The sequence below is a fragment of the Protopterus annectens genome, chromosome 9.part0, assembly GCF_019279795.1.
Source record: "Protopterus annectens isolate FY-2018-M chromosome 9.part0, PAN1.0, whole genome shotgun sequence".
NCBI lineage: Eukaryota > Metazoa > Chordata > Ceratodontiformes > Protopteridae > Protopterus > Protopterus annectens.
Genome location: NC_056743.1, coordinates 1058004086 through 1058028385, shown reverse-complemented (window position 1 = coordinate 1058028385; position 24300 = coordinate 1058004086).

The window sequence follows — 24300 nt, the reverse complement described above, 5'->3', positions numbered from 1 at the left end:
CAACTAGTCTGGAGGTGTGGATGTCCTTGATGAATATGGACACATCTCTACCTTTAGTGTTTTGGTCCAGGTTAGGTGGCCAAGAGATGTAGTAAGAATTATAGCCTGGTAATACAGGGGTGCTCTCTGGAGCCTTGAACCAGGTCTCTGTCACTGCGCAGATGTCGATGCTCTCCATTTTAAGGAGTGCCTCGAGTGAGTGCATTTTGAGGTTTAGACTTCTAGCATTGAGTAGCATTATCCTCAGATTTTGCTTGCTTGTATCTGTTACGGTGGTGAATTTGTCATTTGAACCTTGCTTAAAAAAGGCACTATAGGGGTGTTAAGAGCCTTAGCCAGTATCTGGAATCCCAAGGGCAACAGGTGCAGGCCATCTCTGGTAAAGCATCATGGTCTGTAGATCATGTCATCCCAGGCAGACAGATACTGGATACCCTTAGAGTGACACCAGAACCTTAGCCAATTGTTGAAGTCAGTCATTTTGTCATTGTACTGTGGTATCATTCTGGGTGATGGCAGGATGCTACCCAGGGCTAGGGTCATACCTGCCTGGGCTACAAGATGAGAAAGCTCCTCCATGTCTATTTTCATGTTGTCCAGGGAGGTATGTCTCAGGTCATTCACACCAACGGGACAATGACAGAGTCATATTTGTACTTGTTGTAGAGTGATTTGAGTGCATGCATTATGTGATGGATCCTGGCACCTGACTGTAATTTTCTCCGTGTTCAGCCTTTTAAGTGGGACATCAGTGTGCCTGACTATAGAGTCACCTATGATTAAAATATTTGGTATGTTGTCTTGCCTTAGGGGCTGTTTTTGGGTGGCACACTGGTGTTGTGAGCTATGTGTTGCATTGGTTGTGATTGGTGTTTGTTTGCAATTCACCTTCAGAGGTCCTCATTGCTTGGGTAGGTTAATGTTAAGGGCCTCCATATATGTGGGTTTCGTGTTACTATGTTTGGGTGAAGATAGTGTGGGTTTTGTAGGGCTATGTGTTGCTTGAGGTGGAGTGCAGATGTTTACCTTCTCCTCTTGACTGTCTAGCACAGTCTTGGCTGGAGAGAGCTTTACTTCCAGTTTGGCTATGTAATTGCATCTCTTACAGGTTGTAGTATTTGGTGGTAAGAGGAGAGTTTGTCTGTGTACATGAGGCAATTTCTACTTTGCCCCAGTATGCCAAGATTCACCAGGTGGACAGGAGAAATCACCAGAAGCTGATGCTTGGACATGCCTGGTTAGGTGCTTTTACAATTGGATTTTAGTGCTTGTATTAGTTTACAGCTTCTTTAGTGCTTTCTAGCAGTTCTAGAGGAAGTGCTAATCACAGGGATTCAGATTTTAGTGTTACTACTGAAAAAACAGCAAGTTCTAAAAGAAAATTTGAAGAGCAGACTTTCTGGCACCGGGAATAGTTTAACACTAGCTAAGCAGCACTGCGCTGTGTGTAAACCCAGGTAAGCACAGATTTTAAAGCAGGATGTTGAAAGGGATAGAAGCAGCCCAGAATGGCCAATAGTACAACAAAGTAGAACTGGAAGCTACTCCCCTAGCAATAGATAGGCTGTACAGAGCTTACCACTGCCACTTATAGGCTGCAAGACTTCCTTCTGTCTCTGGAAGGTCTGGTCCACTCACAACAAAATACACAGTTCTAAAATCAGCAAATCTGAGATTTGAACTATACTAGTTTAAAGAAAGGCGGGAAACAAGAGGCATATAGGATTTTGTAGTACTTTTTTTTTTCAGAAATAGGGAGGCAGCAAATGCAGGATTAAAACACACTTATAAGGCTTTAAATGGCTAGTGCACTTGAGTGTGTAGCCTGTAACAGTAAAATACAATTTAAAACAGACAATCTGATAAAGTGAAATGTAAAAACCGGCAGACGTGCAGTAAAGTAACTTAACACAGTCACACCCACAATAAGGTGCGGCAGGTAAAAATAAGCAGGAACATATTATTTGATCAATTAAAGTCTCTCTCTCTCTCTCCTTTCTGCTGCTGTAATTCTCTGCTGGATGCCTGATCATTAAATGCAAAGTCCCTTTTGGTATGTACATATCCAAATAATTTACAAAACTGGAATGACCATGACACTTTCTCACAAATAATCAGGGCCCCAAATCATGAAAACTATACAGACCATCTAAAATTTTTGTCCCTATTCTTGGTATCTGTGACGGCCACGCTCTGGCCCAGCAATCAAGGAGCCTCAATCCTCACCACTAACACCAGGGAGGTTGTCTCATAGAAGAGGAAAGGATAACTAGTACACACAGTAAAGTGCAATTTCCCTTAAGAGCACACAGAGATCACAGTCAGTTTGGGGCTGGTCGCTCCCTTGCTCTCCAAGTCCCCAATAAGACTCCCCACTGGCACAGTTATAGGGTCCAGGTCTCAGCCTAGCTGGCAAGCTAACCTGCAGTACCCTCTCTGTCCATTCAGTGCTTTGTGTTCCTGCCCAGGTAGCTGACACACCACACACACACTTTGAAAAGAGGTTATACAACCACACAGACCCTCCTGCGAAAACGGCTGGCACAGCTTCTCCAGCTGTGCCCCTTTTCCCAGCTATACAGTAGTAATTACTGCCACCACCAGCTAATAAATATCAGCTACTCAAAGGCCCTTAAAAGGGTGTCCAATTATTACTGTGCAATATTATTATCCAATGGTAGTATGACTAACAGTCAAAGCTTACTTTAGAGTAGCCTATTACAATAAACTCTATAAATATGCACTGTACTCTAGAGCTTATCTGTACACAAATCAACCACAGGTAGAAGGTTTTAAAAATATTTAGTAATAAATAATTAAAACACAAGACAAAACTACTACACCACAGAGATATCTAAGAGTTCAGAGATCACATAGAAACTTAAAATAATACAGTAGGACAGGTCTGATTTCAAAGAAAAATACCTAATTAATCTTTACTAGCTTTAACTATTCCTACAAGACATCACAGTGCTAAAACTTACATGTGAGCATAAGCCAGAGAACTGGTGAGTTGGATGTACAAAGTCAAAATGCCTTTTGGTCTCTTGTGAGAAATAGTATTTAAACATTACTAACAAACATGTTTGCTGGGTCCCTCTCCAAATTACATCATTTTTGACACTTAAGTTATCCCAGGCAAACAAACTGCATTATTTAGCAATCTAACACCTGCACAGTAACTTAACAACAATACAAGGCATTTCATATATACATTCAAGCAGAAACTAGAGCAATAAAGCACCTTCCACATCTAAATTCTGGTCATAAACTTTAGCCTTAAAACAATGGGCCTGAAACCTTCATCCAGCCACACTGGAGGTGAATTGTAAAATATTAAAGAGATTCATAAGATCTTTTCAACTTAAAAAGACACATTTGAAATACTTGGCTTGGTTTTCCTTACAGCATATGGCAATGTTGCAACAATCTTGAAGTTCACATTTTACAGTGTTTTCTTACATTTAAAAACACAAGCCTATATTTTACATTTATTTATACAGCTGATAGAATTATGTATCAAATTCTATTTGACTAGGCTGGCAGCCTCCGCCCATCTTTCCCCAATTGTCACATCTCTCCCCCCCCCCCCCCGGGGAACTCAAGCAAGTTTTCCAAGTGCCCCTTGAGAAACATCACTTGAAAGTGTCAGGTCTATCTTGTTGTACCTCTCCCCATTCCCTGTCTTGAGAGCCCATCTGCATTAGCATTGCTACTCCCACTGTGGTGCTGCACTGACATATCATATGTTTGCAACCATAGACTCCATCTTAGCAACTTGGTATTTTGCTGACTGGCTCTGTTTAACCATGTTAGAGGCTTGTGATCTGTCATCACAGTTAAAAGAACGTAAAAGCAACTGATCACAGAACAAAAGTGAAAAATGGTTTATTACAGCACGACACAGACTGTTTATTAAACGTTAGCGCTTTTGGAAGAGTTATTACCCAACCCTCTTCAGAAAAACAGTAAAAGACACAGCTTCCTATTTATATAAACATCATAATGATGGCGATCATTATTAAAACATTATTCAATTATCCAATTAAAGGACCTATTTAAACTTAAAAAACACATCTAAAAAACACATAAAGACATATAAAAATATATATTGATAAACAGCTAATCAGCAATCCTCATGAAGATAAGTCCCCACATGTAAGCATGCTTAAAATAGGTATTAAATATTATATTATTGCATACTTATACCTGAAATAATAACTTATAACATATAAATACAAATTCATACTCATTGCTAACTTCATTAAGCAGTTGGCTATAACCTTAAAAGTGCAAATTACTCAAAAAAATTACATAGACCGATTAGCATTAAGAAAATTGAACAAATGTATATCAATATTTATGTTTATGTTATAAAATACCATTTTTTAAAAGTTTTTAAGATTAGGCTAGCAGCCACTATATACGAACTAGCAATTAAAGACAGTGTATACAGTATGGTGTTTACCTACTTAGTGCTTTTAACTTTAGAATACATTTAACAGAGGTGTATTCATTCAACCCAGGAGGGAGATAGGCAGATGTCCTAATTTGCCAGAACACCTCTTGTTCTTCTAGGAGCAACTGCCAAGGGCTGCCCCTTACATCATTCTGTACTTGATGTAAGACCACAAATAAAAATGCATGATCCGGATAGTCTACAATGTGCTTTGCAACAGCGTTAGTTACATCCCTCCTACCCATGTCATACAGATGTTCATAAATTCTTTTTCGTAACATCCTTTCGGTTTTCCCTATGTAGAAGGAGGGGCAATTCTCACACAGGGCTGCATACACACCTTTTGTTTCGCAGTTATATTTACCATTCAGATGGTATGTTTTCCCATTAATTTTTAATTTATCACATGGCATGATAAATTTACATTGTGGACACATACCACATTTACCCGTGCCAACTACTTTAGCCTTGGTTTTACTCATTTCAACTAAATTCTTAAGGTTCAGCCCTCTTCTATAAGTGAATTTAGGTTGCAAACCAATTATTTTACACAAAGCATGATCTTCCAGAATTAAACTCCAATTCTTAACAATAATGTCTTTGATTACTTTATGATCAATGCAATATGTAAAAAGAAGGCTAAGACTAGAAGACTTATTCTTCCTAGTGTTAGTAGTATTCATGTCAACTTCACCCGACCTTTGCATGGCTCCTCCACCAAGAAGTGGTCTAAAATACCCAGATTCCCTCTTAAGCTTAATTTCATTCATTATGTCAATAATAAATGTTTCTGGATATCCTCTATTAGAAAACATTGTTTTTATGTTGTCACATTCGAAAACAAAATCTTCTAGTTCTGAAATCATCCTGGCAGCTCTAACAAACTGGCCTTTCACCACCCCTCTTTTCTGATGGAAGGGGTGGCGACTAGAAAAATGAAGATAACTATTCAAATGCGTAGGTTTCTTATAAATCATTGATTTAAATCTGTTGTTATTTTTATCTTTCCTGATCTTAACATCAAGAAAATTTATTTCATATACTCTGATGGTATATGTAAACTCAAGAAAATCGGTCGTCTGGGAAATGCTACTTATAAAGGGAGGTATCTGATTCCTGTGCCCTTTCCAAATAAAACACATGTCATCTTGATACCTAGTGTACCAAGCGACATATTCTTGGAACATGTAGTTCTTGAACAGCATATTATGTTCCCAAAATGCCATAACACTGTTTGCGAAACTACTTCCGCAAGGGGACCCCATAGCTATTCCATTTTTTTAGAGAAAAAATTGACCTTTGAAAACCAAATAGTTGTTAGAAAGGATTAAGTCTATCAAAGTAGGATTAAGTCTATCAAAGTCTCAACAAGGTATATATGTGCATTATCTGCTTTCTTAGAGAACATAAAATTCCTGGTCCATTCTATACCTAATTGCTGAGGAATAACAGTATATAGACCTTTAACATCTATAACCAAAAATATAAAATCTTTGTTGTAAGTTACTTGGTTAATATTCTCCAGAAAACTCCAGGAGTCCTTGCATATTTGTGGTTCATCCTGGATAAGGGGTTTAAGTATACTGTCCACATACTTTGCGCATGCATAAGTGATAGACCCTCTTCCATCTACAACAGGCCTAAAAGAAGGATCAACCAAACATTTGTGCAATTTTGGGTAGCCAAAAATCGTTGGAATCCTTGGGGCTGGGCATGGATAGATATTGAAAAGTATCAATATCTATGCTACCCTCTAGAAACAAGTCATCGGGAGCACCTCTGATTTTCTTATATGCCAAATGGACTTCATTTAAACTAGCATCCAAATATGCTTCAGACTGTAAATAGTCAAGCATCTTACTCTCATACTGGTATTCGTCCATAAAAACAAGACCCCCCACCCTTGTCCAGCTTCATAACTCTAATTTTGCATTGATTCAGCAGGGAAATAAAGTCTAATTCACTTTTAGAAATATTACAATTCTCAATTATAACCTGTTTGTGGGAGTCTAATCTTGACCTTAAATCTATTTCACATAACTTCTCAAATGTGTTCAGTACGCAATATAATGGGGGGTTAAAAATACTAGACACCCTCTGTGTGTTAAGACGTGTGGGATTATTCCCCATACTAAAAGTTAAATTCAACTTGCGTACAAATAGTTTAAGGTCCACAACAGTTTTAACCAAGTCAGCCCTTTTATTGGGTACAAATGACAAACCTTTAGAAAAAAATTCAATCAATGGTTGGTCTATTGTTAGGACAGTATAGTTGTATATTTTAAAGTCCCCTTGTTGGCACATTAGGACATTTGGTCCTTCAGATATTGGTGCTATCATCTCCTCCGTTGATTCCTTCGATTTCTCCTTTGCACCTGATTCCTGTTGTTGGTTCATGTGTTGTTGTTGTTCCGCCTGTTCACAACCCTCTGAAAACACTGATCACCTTCAGTATTAGTTGAAAGTTCCCCCTGTTGTTGGTTATCTCCTTGTATAATATTGTTAACATTATTTCGAATCCGTTCACTCCTACTTACAGGTACAGATTCTTGGTCATTGATCACATCAGTGCCATTAGCATACTCTCCCCTATTAGTGTCATGTTGAACATTTGTTACAATATGGGGGACCAAAGGGGGAGGGGGGTAGGCCTTTTTATTCAAATAGTCTTTAACATCTCTATCCATTTTCCGTTTTTCATCGTTACAGCAAAATGGGCATAATGAGACTGGTTCAGAGCTTTTATTTTCTCAGGAGCTTAATCGAGATCCTAATGCTACTCAGAATCTTGGTGAGGCGAATGCCTTGGGTAACCTTACAATGCTAGTTAACCTCCTCATGTGGAAGATTTATCACAGAAGGTTGAATCGAACGTTGGGTGGAAAGTTCAATCCCCACAATCTGTTACAGGAGTGAATACTAACAGAGCTACAACTTCCACCGGTGCCTTGGGTACACAACAACCGTTTCAGGAAGTTAATGGTGCTTGCAGGCTATTGGTACAAGCTATTGGGAGCAGAGAGGGAGCTGAGTCATGAATTAACACTAATTCCCAACAAATTTTTGACTTAAACACAGCTACCTTACCTACAATGGCTAATTTTCTTAATAAGAAGGACGTTTTTGACAATAATACATGCCCGGACGGCGAGGAGATGCATGTTGACGGTCCGGTGAGTACATTCGCAGATAAACTGAATCTTTTTGACCGCAAGCTCTTCCGATGTAGAAAACTGCAACTGGAGGTGGCTTATCTCCAAGAATGTATTACTAAAAAAGTAATACCGAAAGGGTTGCGCCAGTGGCATTATCCTGCTGGACTGGTTGACAATTCAGCATACCATCAGGAATTACTTGCCCTGTTTGATAGGCAGGGTTTTGAGTTCTTACTCTCCTTAATTAACTTTTATAACAGTGAAATTGTGAGCTTAAAAGAGGATTTAGAACAGCTTGAAAGTGGTTTACAGGGGGATGTTGATTTTCTTAGATATAAATATGATTATATAAGAATATTTACTAGTACTGAGACCTCTATAAGTAAACTAGTAGTGAATAAAAAACGGAAAATGGATAGAGATGTTAAAGACTATTTGAATAAAAAGGCCTACCTCCCTCCCCCTTTGGTCCCCCATATTGTAATAAATGTTCAACATGACACTAATAGGGGAGAGTATGCTAATGGCACTGATGTGATCAATGACCAAGAATCTGTGCCTGTACGTAGGAGTGAACGGATTAGAAATAATGTTAACAATAATGTACAAGGAGATAACCAACAACAGGGGGAACTTTCAACTAATACTGAAGGTGATCAGTGTTTTCAGAGGGTTGTGAACAGGCGGAACAACAACAACACATGAACCAACAACAGGAATCAGGTGCAAAGGAGAAATCGAAGGAATCAACGGAGGAGGTGATAGCACCAATATCTGAAGGACCAAATGTCCTAATGTGCCAACAAGGGGACTTTAAAATATACAACTATACTGTCCTAACAATAGACCAACCATTGATTGAATTTTTTTCTAAAGGTTTGTCATTTGTACCCGATAAAAGGGCTGACTTGGTTAAAACTGTTGTGGGCCTTAAACTATTTGTACGCAAGTTGAATTTATCTTTTAGTATGGGGAATACCCCCACACTTAACACACAGAGGGTGTCTAGTATTTTTAACCCCCCATTATATTGCGTATTGAACACATTTGAGAAGTTATGTGAAATAGATTTAAGGTCAAGATTAGACTCCCACAAACAGGTTATAATTGAGAATTGTAATATTTCTAAAAGTGAATTAGACTTCATTTCCCTGCTGAATCAATGCAAAATTAGAGTTATGAAGCCGGACAAGGGTGGGGGCCTTGTTTTTATGGATGAATACCAGTATGAGAGTAAGATGCTTGACTATTTACAGTCTGAAGCATATTTGGATGCTAGTTTAAATGAAGTCCATTTGGCATATAAGAAAATCAGAGGTGCTCTCGATGACTTTTTTCTAGAGGGTAGCATAGATATTGATACTTTTCAATATCTATCCATGCCAGCCCCAAGGATTTCAATGATTTTTGACTCCCCAAAATTGCACAAATGTTTGGTTGATCCTCCTTTTAGGCCTGTTGTAGATGGAAGAGGGTCTATCACTTATGCATGCGCAAAGTATGCGGACAGTATACTTAAACCCCTTATCCAGGATGAACCACAAATATGCAAGGACTCCTGGTTTTCTGGAGAATATTAACTGAGTAACTTACAACAAAGATTTTATGTTTTTTGTTATAGATGTTAAAGATCTATATACTGTTATTCCTCAGCAATTAGGCGTAGAATGGACCAGGAATTTTATGTTCTCTAAGAAAGCAGATAATGCACATATATACCTTGTTGAGACTTTGTTAGACTTAATCCTTTCTAACAACTATTTGGTTTTCAAAGGTCAATTTTTTCTCCCAAAAACTGGAATAGCTATGGGGTCCCCTTGTGGAAGTAGTTTCGCAAATAGTGTTATGGCATTTTGGGAACATAATATGCTGTTCAAGAACTACATGTTCCAAGAATATGTCGCTTGGTACACTAGGTACCAAGATGACATGTGTTTTATTTGGAAAGGGCACAGGAGTCAGATACCTGCCTTTATAAGTAGCATTTCCCAGACGACCGATTTTCTTGAGTTTGCATATACCATCGGAGTATATGAAATAAATTTTCTTGATGTTAAGATCAGGAAAGATAAAAATAACAACAGATTTAAATCAATGATTTATAGGAAACCTACGCATTTGAATAGTTATCTTCATTTTTCTAGCTGCCACCCCTTTCATCAGAAAAGAGGGGTGGTGAAAGGCCAGTTTGTTAGAGCTGCCAGGATGATTTCAGAACTAGAAGATTTTGTTTTCGAATATGACAACATAAAAACAATGTTTTCTAATACAGGATATCCAGAAACATTTATTATTGACATAATGAATGAAGTTAAGCTTAAGAGGGAATCTGGGTATTTTAGACCACTTCTTGGTGGAGGAGCCATGCAAAGGTCGGGTGAAGTTGACATGAATACTACTAACACTAGGAAGAATAAGTCTTCTAGTCTTAGCCTTTTTTTTACATATTGCATTGATCATAAAGTAATCAAAGACATTATTGTTAAGAATTGGACTTTAATTCTGGAAAATCATGCTTTGTGTAAAATAATTGGTTCGCAACCTAAATTCACTTATAAAAGAGGGCTGAACCTTAAGAATTTAGTTGAAATGAGTAAAACCAAGGCTAAAGTAGTTGGCATGGGTAAATGTGGTATGTGTCCACAATGTAAATTTATCATGCCATGTGATAAATTCAAAATTAATGGGAAAACATACCATCTGAATGGTAAATATAACTGCGAAACAAAAGGTGTTGTGTATGTAGCCCTGTGTGAGAATTGCCCCTCCTTCTACATAGGGAAAACCGAAAGGATGTTAAGAAAAAGAATTTATGAACATCTGTATGCCATGGGTAGGAGGGATGTAACTAATGCTCTTGCAAAACACATTGTAGACTATCCGGATCGTGCATTTTTATTTGTGGTCTTACATCAAGTACAGAATGATGTAACGGGCGGCCCTTGGCAGTTGCTCCTAGAAGAACAAGAGGTGTTCTGGCAAATTAGGACATCTGCCTATCTCCCTCCGGGGTTGAATGAATACGCCTCTATTAAATGTATTCTAAAGTTAAAAGCACTACGTAGGTAAACACCATACTGTATACACTGTCTTTAATTGTTAGTTCGTATATAGTGGCTGCTAGCCTAATCTTAAAAACTTTTAAAAAATGGTATTTTAAAACATAAACATATATATTTATATACATTTGTTCAATTTTTTTAATGCTAATCGGTCTATGTAATTTTTTTGAGTAAATTTGTACTTTTAAGGTTTTAGCCAACTGCTTAATGAAGTTAGCAATGAGTATGAATTTGTATTTATATGTTATAAGTTATTATTTCAGGTATAGGTACGCAATAATATGATATTTAATACCTATTTTAAACATGCTTATATGTGGGGATTTATCTTCATGAGGATTGCTGAGTAGCTGTTTATCAATATATATTTTATATGTCTTTACGTGTTTTTTAGATATGTTTTTTAAGTTTAAATAGGTCCTTTAATTGGATAATTGAATTATGTTTTAATAATGATTGCCATCATTATGATATTTATATAAATAGGAAGCTGTGTCTTTTACTGTTTGTCTGAAGAAGGTTGGGTAATAACTCTTCCGAAAGCACTAACATTTAATAAACAGTCCGTGTCGTGCTGTAATAAACCATTTTTCACTTTTGTTCTGTGATCTGTCATCACAGTGAATTTTCTTCCATACAGATAAGGCTGAAGTTTTTGAAGTGCCCACACTATGGCTAGATATTCCTTTTTTACTGCTGCATAGCATTCCTCCCTGAGTTGGAGCCTATGACTGAGATAAAGCACTGGGTGCTCTTTCAACTCTGAAGAAATCTGGCTAAGTACAGCCCCCACCCTATAGTTTGAAGCATCCACCTGCACAACAAATTCTTTGCTATAGCCAAAACTGGCTAACACAGGGGGTCCTCCCAAAGCTTCCTTATGCTCCTGAAATGCCTGCTCACATGCTGGGATCCACACTACCTTATCTGACCTGTTCTTCCTTATCAGATCTGTGAGGGGAGCAGCTATGGTACTATAATTGGGAATGAACTTTCTGTAGTACCCTGCTGTCCTTAAGAATGCCCTCACCTGCTTTTTGGTAACAGGTGTAGGCCATGCCTGAATAGCTTCCACATTGGAAGGTTCTGGCCTTATCTTACCACTCCCTGCTCTATGTTCTAGGTAGGAGACCTCTGCCATACCCACCTGACATTTCCTCCTCTTAATGGTCAACTCTGCCCTCTGTAGTCTGCCCAGCACCTACCTGACATGCTGAAGGTGCCCTTGCCAGGAAGGGCTGTAGGTAACAATATCATCCATGTAAGCAAGTGCAAACCATCCTGCTCCTGCTAAGATATGATCTTCCAGCCTCTGGAAAGTCGCTGGGCATTCTTCATCCCAAAGGGCATCTTTGTGAACTCATACAAACCAAAAGGAGTCAAAAAGGCTGACTTCTCACTAGCACTAGGAGTCAAGGGCACCTGCCAGTAACCCTTGGTAAGATCAATGGTTGTAAGATACTTAGCCCCACCCAGCTGCTCTAGGGCCTCATCTGTCCCAAGCATGGGGTAAGCATCTGACTCTGTGCAACTATTTAATTTCCTGTAATCTACACAGAACCTGGATCTGCCATCCTTCTTTGGCACCAACACCACTGGTGAGGCCCAGGGACCGTTGGACTCTTGAATCACCTCTAGTTCCAACATCTACTGTACCTCCTCCCTCAGAGTCTGTTTGACTCTCTCAGCACCCTATAAGGGTCCTGCCTAATAGGCCTTTGGGGTCCTGTATCCACCTGGTGCTGCACCAGGTGGGTGCTCCCTGGTTTCCCGGTGAACATGCCCCCAAACTCCTGCAACATTGCTCAGATTTCTCGAACCTGGGTAGGAGATAGCTGCTGGGACATTGCTACCCCTTCTACTGAGGTGTCAGCCCGAGCCTCACTGAGAAGATCATTCCCCAGATCTCCCTCAGACTCCTTCTGCAATCCACTGCAAATGCTCAGCACAAGGGCCTCCCTATCATGGTAAGGTTTCATCATGTTAACATGGTACAATCTGTGCCCCTGCCATCTGCCTAGCACTTCCACCATGTAGTTGACATCACTTTCCTTTCTTACCACCTTGTACGGTCCCTCCCAAGCTGCTTGCAACTTGTTGTGTCTGACAGGAATGAGAACCATCACCTACAGCATATTCTCTAGTTCGAGCATTTCTGTCATACCACACCTTTTTTTGTTGTTGGGCTTCTGCCAGGTTCTCCTGGGCCAAGCCCATAAGCTCCCTGAGCCTTGTCCTGAGGGTTAGGATGTATGCCACAACAGACTCACACTCACCTTCACACTCATCTCAAATTAAATCTAGAGGTTCCCTCACCCTATGCCCATAAAGAAACTCAAAGGGTGAAAAACCTGTGGATTCCTGGGGAACCTTTCTGTAAGCAAACAGATGGGGCAAATATCCCTCATAAACTGATCTGCAAATGCCCGTAGCATGGACTTGATTGTAGAGTTTAACCTCTCAACAAGACCATTAGTCTGGGGATGGTAGGGGGTGGTCTTCATGTGCTTCACCCCACAGGACTTCCACAAACAAGCCAGCAGGTCTGACATAAAATTGGCACCTCTGTCAGACAATATTTCCTTTGGGAAACGTACACTGCTGAAAATCTCTAGCAAAGCATTTTCCACCTTCTCTGCCTCAATGGAGGACAAAGCCACTGCCTTAGGGTATCGTGTAGCATAATCTACAATCACTAGGATATACTTTTTCCCTGTGGAACTTGGGGTACTCAGAGGACCCACAATATCCATAGCTACCCTCTGAAATGGCTCCTCAATTCCAGGCAAAGGCATCAAAGGAGCTCTCACCTTGTCTCCTGCCTTGCCTACCTTTTGGCTCTGCTCATAGGTCCTGCAGTACCCTGTTACATCTCTGGAAATTCCAAGCCAATAGAAGTTTTGCATAATATACCTCTTTGTACATTTTATGCCCATATGACCTGCAAAGGGAATATCATGGGCTATGGCTAGAAGTGCCAGACAGGAAGCTCAAGGCACTACCAACTGCTGTACTCTCTCACCTTCTAGCCCTCCCTCAGGGGTCCACTCTCTGTATAGTAACCCTTTGTCCCAGTATACAGAGTCCCCCTTCCCTTGAGAACCAGGTGCCTCCCTAGCTACCTGCCTCAGGCCTTGCAATGTAGGGTCTGAGAGCTGAGCCTATCTCAAGTCTCTCTTTGTAACCCTTCCCAGCACCCCTTCCACAGGAAGTCTGGCATCCTCTGACAGCGGTGCCTCACTGTCAGCCTGGATTCCACTACTCATCTCTACCTTTGCAATTCCCCTGTCCAAGGGAACATCAGTACCCACAAGCAGCTGTGGCTCACATTCAGTCTCACTGCTACAGCATAGCTCACTCCCTGAAGTAACCACCTCAGCAGTCCTGGCTGCAAGCATGCAGTCTGTCTGTGTCCCCCCAGGCTACCAGACCCACATGCTTGTCTCCTAGCCTCACTGCATGTAACCACATAAGTACATAGTACTGCCTCATACAAATCCTTCCCTCTCAGGACATTTGCAGGATAGCTGTTCCATACCCCTGTTGTCTCAAGACAACACACTGTTGGCATTTTGTCTTTCCCACTTACTGGCTCCCTCACCTGTGGTTCCCCACCTTGCCTCTGTGGACATCTGTAGGCCATGGCCACACTGGTTGCATTCAAAACATTTAACCCTAGCTCCTGGATATGTACCTGGACTAGTGGCTTCCCCTGCTACTGGCGGATTCTGTTGGGGCAGTCTGTGCTGCCCACCATGGGTTCCATTAGACCCATGAGCAGCACTAGGGGTCCCTTTACTGTACAGGGCTGCCCTGCTTGCTAGGTATAGGTCTCCCTTTGTCCCCAACTCCTCTGAAGTAGCACACTGTTTATCAGCTAACAAGGTCCTCATGTCCTCAGGCAAAGTGCTAAGGGCTTGTCCCCTTACCAAAACGTCTGCCAGCCCTTCAAAAGTGGAGACATGACATCCACTCACCCAGCTATGAAAATAAGTGCTCAGTTCAACAACATATTCACATACATTTTCATCTGCCTTGCATCTATGCTCACAAAACTTTTTCCTATACATTTCAGGTGTTAGCTTAAAACATTATAATAAATGTCTTTTTACAGCAGTATAATCAAAACAGTCAGCGTCATGCATTTTTGCTAAAGACGTTACAGCTTTACCATGGAGTAAGGGGGTCAGGAACCATACCCAGAGCCCTTGGTCACTTCATACTGTTTACATACCCACTCAAACATATGAATGAAGCTATCAAAATCATCCCCCTCTTTAAACTGTGGAAGAAATTTACTGACATTTTGTGCTTCTGGGGTCAGGTTACTCCCTTCCCCATTACCTCCATGACTGGTGAAGAATCAGCATTTCCCTCTCATGCCTCCTCTGCCATTCATTTTCCTCAGCTTGTAGATTCCTCATTTTCTCAGCTGCTTCTAGTTCCATACGCCTGGCCTCCAACTCAAGTCTCTTTAGGTCCAGCTGGATTTTTAAGTCCACTGCAGAAAGATTGAGCTGTCCATTCTCCGAGGATATTGTATCTCCACTATCAGTCTGATTGTCCCTCCAGGCTGCTGTTTTCTGATGCAGCTGTAACCAAGGCTGCAATCAGGTCTGCTTTACTCAGGTTTCCATGCACCAGTCCCCTAGCCTGGCACATCTTCGCCAGCTGGCTCCCTGTCAGCTTTCCATACTCTTCTGCTGACATGCTGCCTGCTCACCCTGAATAATACTAAGCCAACAAAAGAAATAAAACAATTGTGATCTGAACTCTGGGTATACACTGCTTGGCTGTTTTAGAGTTCAAAACACCTTTAGAGATCACTGTACATAAGCTACAGGCATTCGGTCTACCCCACACCACTACAAGCCAATTAGTATGTGAAGTAGATCCCGTTTCTGCCAAACACTTGTGATGACTGTGCCCTGGCCCAGCAATCAAGGAGCCTCAATCCACACCACTAACACCAGGGAGGTCATCTCATAGAAGAGGAAAGGATAACTAATACACACAGTAAAGTACAATTTCCCTTAAGTGCACACAGAAATCACAATCAGTCTGGAGCTGGTTGCTCCCTTGCTCTCCAGGTCCCCAATAAGACTCCCCACTGGCACAGCTATAGGGTCCAGATCTCAGCCTAGCTGGCAAGCTAACCTCCAGTACCCTCTCTGTCCAACCAGTGCTTTGTGTTCCTGCCCAGGTAGCTGACACACCACACACACACACTTTGAGAAGAGGTTATACAACCACACAGACCCTCCTGCGAAAACGGGCTGGAACAGGTTCTCCAGCTGTCGCCCTTTACCCAAGCTATACGGTAGTAATTACTGCCACCACCAGCTAATAAATATCAGCTACTCAAAGGCCCTTAAAAGCGTGTCCAATTATTATTGTGCAATATTATTATCCAATGGTAGTATGACTAACAGTCAAGGCTTACTTTAAAGTGGCCTATTACAATAACCTCTGTAAATATGCAATGTACTCTAGAGCTTAACTCTACACAAATCAGCCACAAGTAGAAGGTTTTAAAAATATTTAATAATAAATAATTAAAACACAAGACAAAACTACTTCACCACAGAGATATCTAAGAGTTCAGAGATCACACAGAAACTTAAAATAATACAGTAGGACAGGTCTGATTTCAGAGAAAAATACCTAATTAATCTTTACTAGCTTTAACTATTCCTACAAGAAATCACAGTGCTAAAACTTACATGTGAGTATAAGACAGAGTGCTGGTAAGTTGGATGTCCAAAGTCAAAATGCTTTTTGGTCTTTTGTGAGAAATAGTATTTAAACATTATTAACAAATATAATCCAAACACCATATACGCTGTTCCCTATGGCAATAAAACGTGATGGAACTCCAAAGATATAGTTCACAACATACGATTCTAGATATTCAATAAAACTTTTATTTAGAACAAAGTGAGCGCTTTCGCCAACAGGCTTCTTCAGACTTATAATAATATACACAGTACTTCAAACTTTTTAAAAAGCCCTCCATGAGTTGTGATTGGTTACAAACTCTACATCCAAAGCACATTCCAATTTAAAGTGCTAGCTGTATCACCTCAGACTTCTTTACAGAATGCAATAGTAGAGAGGCCATTAACTTGAACAAACTTCATTAATAAAAACATTATAAAAAATTATAAAAAACATTATAAAAAATACTATAATGTTTGAAATTCAAATATGTACATTTGTGTTGATCATATCTAAAGAGAATTCATATATTATAGAAAGCATGTTACAAGAACTGTGAGATTACATGCAGTCATAAAATGCAAAAACAATCTCGGCCGTTCATAGCAGGTCTTATACACAAACGAAACACATGAAGCTCATGAATTGCATAAGGAACCACTAACCATTCATCATTGAAGTTCGATCAAGTTAATGGATTCTTTACTATTGCATTCTGCAAAGAAGTCTGAGGTGATAGAGCTAGCACTTTAAATTGGAATGTGCCTTAGATGTAGAGTTTGTAACCAATCACAACTCATGGAGGGTTTTTTAAAAGTTTGAAGTACTGTGCATATTATTATAAGTCTGAAGAAGCCTGTCGGCGAAAGCGCTCACTTTGTCCTAAATAAAAGTTTTATTGAATATCTAGAATCGTATGTTGTGAAGTATATCTTTGGAGTTCCATCATGTTTTATTGCCATAGGGAACAGCGTATATGGTGTTTGGATTATATTATCATATATTTTTTACGCTTGTTCCCGTCTCCGTTGGTGTGCTACTCTGCATTGGGATTATCTTCATTATTAACAAATATATTTGCTGGGTCCCTGCCCAAATTACATCATTTTTGACAACTTACGTTTTCCCAGGAAAACAAACTGCATTATTTAGCAATCTAACACCTGCACAGAAACTTACAACAATACAAGGCATTTCACATATACATTCAAGCAGAAACTACAGCAATAAAGCACCTTCCACATCTAAATTCTGGTCATAAACTTTATCCTTAAAACAATGGGCCTGAAACCTTCATCCAGCCGCACTGGACCCGAATTGTAAAACATTAAAGAGATTCATAAGATCTTTTCAACTAAAAAAGACACATTTGAAATATTTGGCTTGGTTTTCCTTACAGCAGATGTCAATGTTACAACAATCTTGATGTTCACATTTTACAATGTTTTCTTACATTTAAAAACACAAGCCTGTATTTTACATTTATTTATACAGTTGATAGAATTATGTATGAAATTCTATTTGACTAGGCTGGCAGCCTTTGCCCTTCTTTCCCCAATCATCACAGTATCATACACACTACTAAGTCCTCTGCCTCACTTACAGAGCTTCAGAATACTTTCTTCAGTCAGACCTATTGCATATTTACAAGTCCAGTGGTAGTGTAAAGGCCTTATCAACAGATTTTAATCTCTTTTGTAACATAATCAGGGTATTTTTGAGGAACAGATATATATCACAGAGAATACTACTACTGTGGAACTGTCTTTTGCTTCACATAGAGCAAAGAACTTCTCTTATTCTTCTCAAATAAAATGTGGAAGCCTGGATAGGAAACCATAAATTTACCAATGGCTTAGCACCCACTTCCTTTATGGAAAAGGGCAACAAGTAAAAGTCACAACATGTTTTTGTTCTGTGCTACTCATTTTTTTCATATACAAATTATAAGGGATAAATAACTACCATGGGAATGTCAGACTAGGCTTCTTAAGATCCACAGAGATCAATAACCTAGTAAGCCCCTAAGACATAGGAACTTACTTATTTACTCTGCATCCCCTCCCATCCATGGCCCAGTGTACCTTTACTGTAGGAAAGGCACAACAGTTTTATAGTGTATAATACTACAATGCTCTCTGTATAAAATGTCCATAGTATACTTTAACTAAATCAGTAGTGCTATGGCCACCAGAACAGCAATGGTTGCTTTTATCATGTTATTATAGGGCTCATCCAACAGTAATTATGTTAATGAAGCAATGTAGATGAAATGTTTCTAAACTGCACACATACAACAGTGCATTAGCTGCTCTGCTAGGCACTGCATGGCCCATGATTACTCATGAACAGTGGTGGCTGGTGACTTCAAATCAAAGGGGGACTGCCGGATACAGATGAATGGGTGGGGCAAATAGGAAGGGGTGTGACCAACTAGAAAGGTATGGAGCTATGCTCAAAACACAAAAACTGTGACTTTAATTAAATATGCCGCCCTGGGTGCCAAACTGGCATTATGAGAGTCCAAGCAAGACAAAACGAAGTGTAGAAAAAAAAAATATTTCAATGCATTGGCTACATGACAGCTTGCTTAATATCTAGATGGAAAGAAAAAGGTTATGAGGCATGAAAAAATAAATTACTTTTTAAATATATTACTGGAATGCCAGTCATAATCAAGTATAAAAAAACAAGCAGCAGTCAACTCAAACCACTTCTCCTTGCACTGTAATTCTAATTATAATTTATATTCAGCTTTATAAAAGTAGCAAGTAACATGCTGAAAGTAGCAATCTCTGTGTTACCCCCACTTGTAAAAATGTTTCTTATCCAAAAAAGACTGGCTGCCTGACAACAACTATCTACTTGTTTCATGGGGAAAACATGATCAAAGTAAAAAATGAACAGCAAACAAGTAACAAGGTCAAGATAAATTGCTTAAAGGATTACTGCACAGGTTATAGACCATACATAATAGATTGGCATTCTGTTTAGTTTACTGGCAAAGCCTGCAAGGATGACTGTAAGTCTTCAGCAAATGTAGTGAGCGTCTGAAAATACTGTAATCCTGTCCTTTATTACAAATACTGTCATATGCATTTCAATACCTAAGGCTTATACGGTATCTAGTTATGTAAATATTCTCTGCATTGCAACAACAAAAAGGCTTTCAATTATGGTAATCCTTTAACAGTATGCTTATTAAAGCTTATTTGCATCTTACAATCTCAGACAAGCTTACCTGATGGTCATTAAAGCCTTGCTACTTAAAAACAGAGGTAGTGCAACAACATGCATTTTCTGAATAATAAGCATAAATCAACAGTATAAAAATATGACAGAAAACCAGGACATTCTGCAAAATCAAGGACAGATGAAAAGCCACTGTAGTACTTGGTCTACCTTGGATGGGGGGATACTCTGCACACTTACACTGCATAACTGCTCCTTGCCTTGCTTGGACAAATTCAGAGTCACTACATGGGGGGAGTGGGTTGCAACAAGCATGTCAAAATTTGAAATTTCTCTGGCTGACGGTGATGGCCCTGATATATTTGTCATACCTCTGAACCTCAGAGCAAGAAATCTGAACAAAGCCATAAATAGAAGTGGGAAAAAGGCCCAAAAATAAGGATAATTTTAAAATATTGCTCTTATAAACTTAGAAAGATAATAGAATTTTCTGAAGGATATAAAACTCAAATGTCTGTCATTATTTTCTAACATCAATCTTTAATGATTTGCCACTAATTTGCCAGAAAACCAAAATTTTATGCAAAACGGACCAAAAATGTGATGGAAAAATATAAAATAGCCATACAATACAGCTGAGAACCTGTCAAATAAGGGACACTTTTTAATATGCATTTCTAAAATAAAAGTAATCTATAACTCTGATCATTACAATCATTTCTTAATTGTAAACTCTTCACATTTTTTTTTAAATTGCCATTTTGCGGAGGGATTATTAGGGGAGAGCAACATTTTGAACCAAAGTCGGGAACAGTTGAGAGGTTTGGATATACCTAATTCTATTGTGCATACCTCTTAACCTCTTGATGCAGGAAATCTGGACAAGGCCAAATATGTTGGAGGAATGTACAGACAGTACTAAAACTGCTGTTGTATAAACCTAGATAGTTGATAGAATAACAGGTCTTGTTTTAGCATGCATTTTTCTGAAGGGTATGAAGTCTGAAACTCAATGTCTGTCATTATTGACTTCATTCCTAAATGATTTGCCAGAAAACCACACATTTTATGAGGAAAAAAACAAAAATAAGAAGCAAAAATCTATTCAGTCTGTGAAAATCTGGACTGTTGAAAGGTATAGTTCAGCCGGGACTTGAGTTTGCCACCCTTCCCTCCTCACAAAATCATGGTCAAATAGGGCCTCCCCCCTGTAGTCATTCCAATGTCCCATTACTTGGCCATTTCACCCCGTTTACCATAAATACTGTAATGTGCATACTGCTTTACTTCTAAGATGATTTGGATTTCATTTAAAAGTTTTATTTTACATTTTACAGTACCGAAACTAATAGACATCTGCTAAATAAAGCAATGCAGTCTCACAATGAAAATAGACTTACCATTAAAACTTCTCTGCCGTTGAAACTCACATTCAGTGAAACAGCATTGAAACCAACATTCAAAGAAAATACATCTGGCCAGTGGCAAAGATTAACTTTTCAAATCATAGGGCCGTTGCACAAGAAACATACATGTGGTCTTTGATACACCTTCCTGATTGTATTAAATTATATTCCTTGTATAATACAGTACAGTTGTTAGAGGGTGTTTTAAATGTATCGTTTTGTACATTTTTCCAGTAAACAATGAAACAAAATGCATGCACCAATAATGACAAAACTGCCCAATTCAGAATATTTCCATCATAAAGGTCTACTCAGACTTCCACAATCTACCAGTATCAGTAAATATGCGCAATCTCTGCAGAAGTAAAAGTCATCTAAATAATTCCACATTAAAGAGATTTGTAACTAATGAAGAGGTTGCTGCTAGCAAACAACTTTATATTTCATTGTTTCATCCACAAATAAAGTGCCTGTTGCCATTGAGGAATAAATTGTCTATGTTACATTAAAAAAATGATAAGCTAGTAATATTGCAATAGGGAATAGATGGCAAACTGATAACAAGTTCATAGTTGCTAGGTATCTCCACCAAAGAGGACATTCTCAGGACTGCAGCATACACCCCCTTTAAAAGTACAACACAGTACAGTATCAGCAATGCATCTACACACTGTGGGAGTAGAACCCACAGCCTTCTGCCTCAAAAGCAAGTACACTGCTTTTGTCCTATTAAAAATGCAAGCTGACTCAGCATAAGCAGCACTAAACTTATCTTCCCCTGAAGCTCTTAGCTCCTTGTAAAATTCACTCAACACTCAACTGTATCTCTCAACTTTGCAGCACATGAGCACAAAAAATGTGGAAAAAGACAAAATTTGTTGGTGGGGGGGACAAAAGCCCAAACACCAGTGACACATTTTAAACATTGCTTGTATAACCTTGGAAAGTTGCTAGAATAAAATGCTGTGCTACCGCCATGCATTTCACTGCAAAGTGTTGAACCCAGGACCCTGTGCACTACAGTCAGAGCAACATACCACTATGCCAAATAAGCTGTTTCTTAAAAGACAGGAAGACTGAAACTTAAATGGCTATCATTTAGTGAATTCAGTTCACACCATAGCTCTCAACCTCTTATCACAAAACACATGGACAAAGCCAATAATGGGGAAATACATCCCCCAAACATATTCAGGGAATTCAATTCTCACCATAGCTCTCAACCTCTTAGCACAAAAAAGCTGCAGAATGCCAACAATGGGGAATACAGTCCCAAAAAACAGGGACAATTTTCAATATTGATCTTATAAACTTAGAAAATTGGCAGAATAAAATATTTTGTGTTACCATGTACTTTCTGAAGAATATGAAGTCTGAAATTCAAATGTCTGAAAATCCAGAAAACCACATATTTTATGAGGAACAGAAAAAAAACTCTGAGGCAAAAAATCTGAATGCTTTTCACAAGTGGTGGTGGGTAGGGAATTCAGGTTCTTGCTACCTGTATCTAAGGTTGAGGGTTTGAACCTGGGTTTCTCTGTAGCCACCAGTTATAGTTAACTGGGGCATTTTACACACACACACCTCTAATGTTTCTCCTTGCAGCTCCATTAAGCAGCCTGTTTCTCCTCCTCATAGTACCATTTCCAGCAGCATAAGTCTCATAACTAATGTTTCTCCTCATTCAGCAGCAGCCTGTTTGCAGCCATAAGCATCCTCCATAAAGCAGTCCACTTCTGGAATAGCACGCATACATGTATTCCAATCACAGACTGCAGACCTTGCAGTCCAATCCCCTTCCAGTCTATGCAGCTGTAACCGCATAGACTTCTGGGGCATCTGTAAGCTTGCTGCCTTCTTCCGAATCCAGACTGGTTAAACAGCAGTCTGGATTTGAGTTTCCACTCACGCATGCATGAGTTTTGATTTTCTTTTTTCTTTTGGTTTTCAGCTGGGGTGGCTGCAGTCCTGCAGTCCAATAGGACGAGCAGCCACTGCTCATGAACATGAATCATAGGCCATGGTATGTACTAAGCATGCCACTGCATGACACCTATGTGCACACAGGCCTCTGCAATCCCATCATCTGCTTTTAGGAGCATAATGACACAACAGTGCTCTACTTTGTGGAATGCAGTCATGCTAATGTATAGTATATCTGTGCAGAGAGGCATGCTCTGGTCTGTTACAACTGTGTGTCAGTCACCTTTTCTTCCTCATATGCTGTGGTATGTTACAGCTGTGTGTCAGTCCCTTTTTCTTCCTCGCATGACTGCTACAGCCAAGCTAGTGCACATTAACATTCGCGTATGCAATGCTGCTATGCCACCTTTCAATGAAAATCATGCAATGTCTGCAATGTGTGCCAATATGATTCAGCTACCATTTCTCATAGGTTCATAGATTAGTAGTAGGTTAACTGCCCTTGTGGATGATTTTAAGCCTAGCCAATTACCCCATGTGAGAATCAAACCCTGCACCTTGTGTCTGTAAGGTAAATACCTTAAGCATTATGCCAACCAGTCTCCCCTGATTTCATCCTGCAGGGGGCTAACATTTCTTGAAGGGGTGATATTGGAAGGGCTCCTACATGATGCAGCAGGGAGACAAAAAAATTATGTAACTGCAGCATCTACACCACCAGGAGAGCCTACTAGAGGACCCATATGAGGGCTCCAAGTACAAGGTTAATGCTTGGCACTGTCTCACAGACATCACCTGCTCTGGTGATCAGTGCCTGCATTAGCACAGTGCCCATATCAATTACCATCTTGATCTTCTCTAATAATGGGAAGATGAGGTTAGGGAGATGAAGCCCTAGTTCTATAGCATGCATGACTAAATAACTATTGGTTTTACATTTGTAGACCTTAGAGCACAGCTGGTAGTAGTTGTTGATGTTCATAGGTATGTTATTTTGTTTTTCTTTTTTCTTTCTGCTTTTTTTTCAGCAATGGAAGAGGCAGAGGCAAATAAATTTATCTGTCACAGGAAGCAGTCAAACCTGTGCTTGTATATGTTTGGAATGATGCTAAATAACTGCAACTGTATAGTTTTGCTTAGCTTTAACTGCACCAGAGCTTGTGGATTTTATTTGCTTTAACTTTAGTAGTGCTACTATTGTTACTTCACTGTAACTTCACCAGTGCTTTAAATTGACTATTGTTAATGTGTTTGGTTGGTTCTTTATGTGTCATTAAACGTGTGCATTCAATGGCACTGCCCTCCAAGCTGCCAGGTATTTGTAACAATGCCTTCTTAGTGCAGGTTGGACAGCCTTTCATGGAATATTACACTTAGGGGTTTAG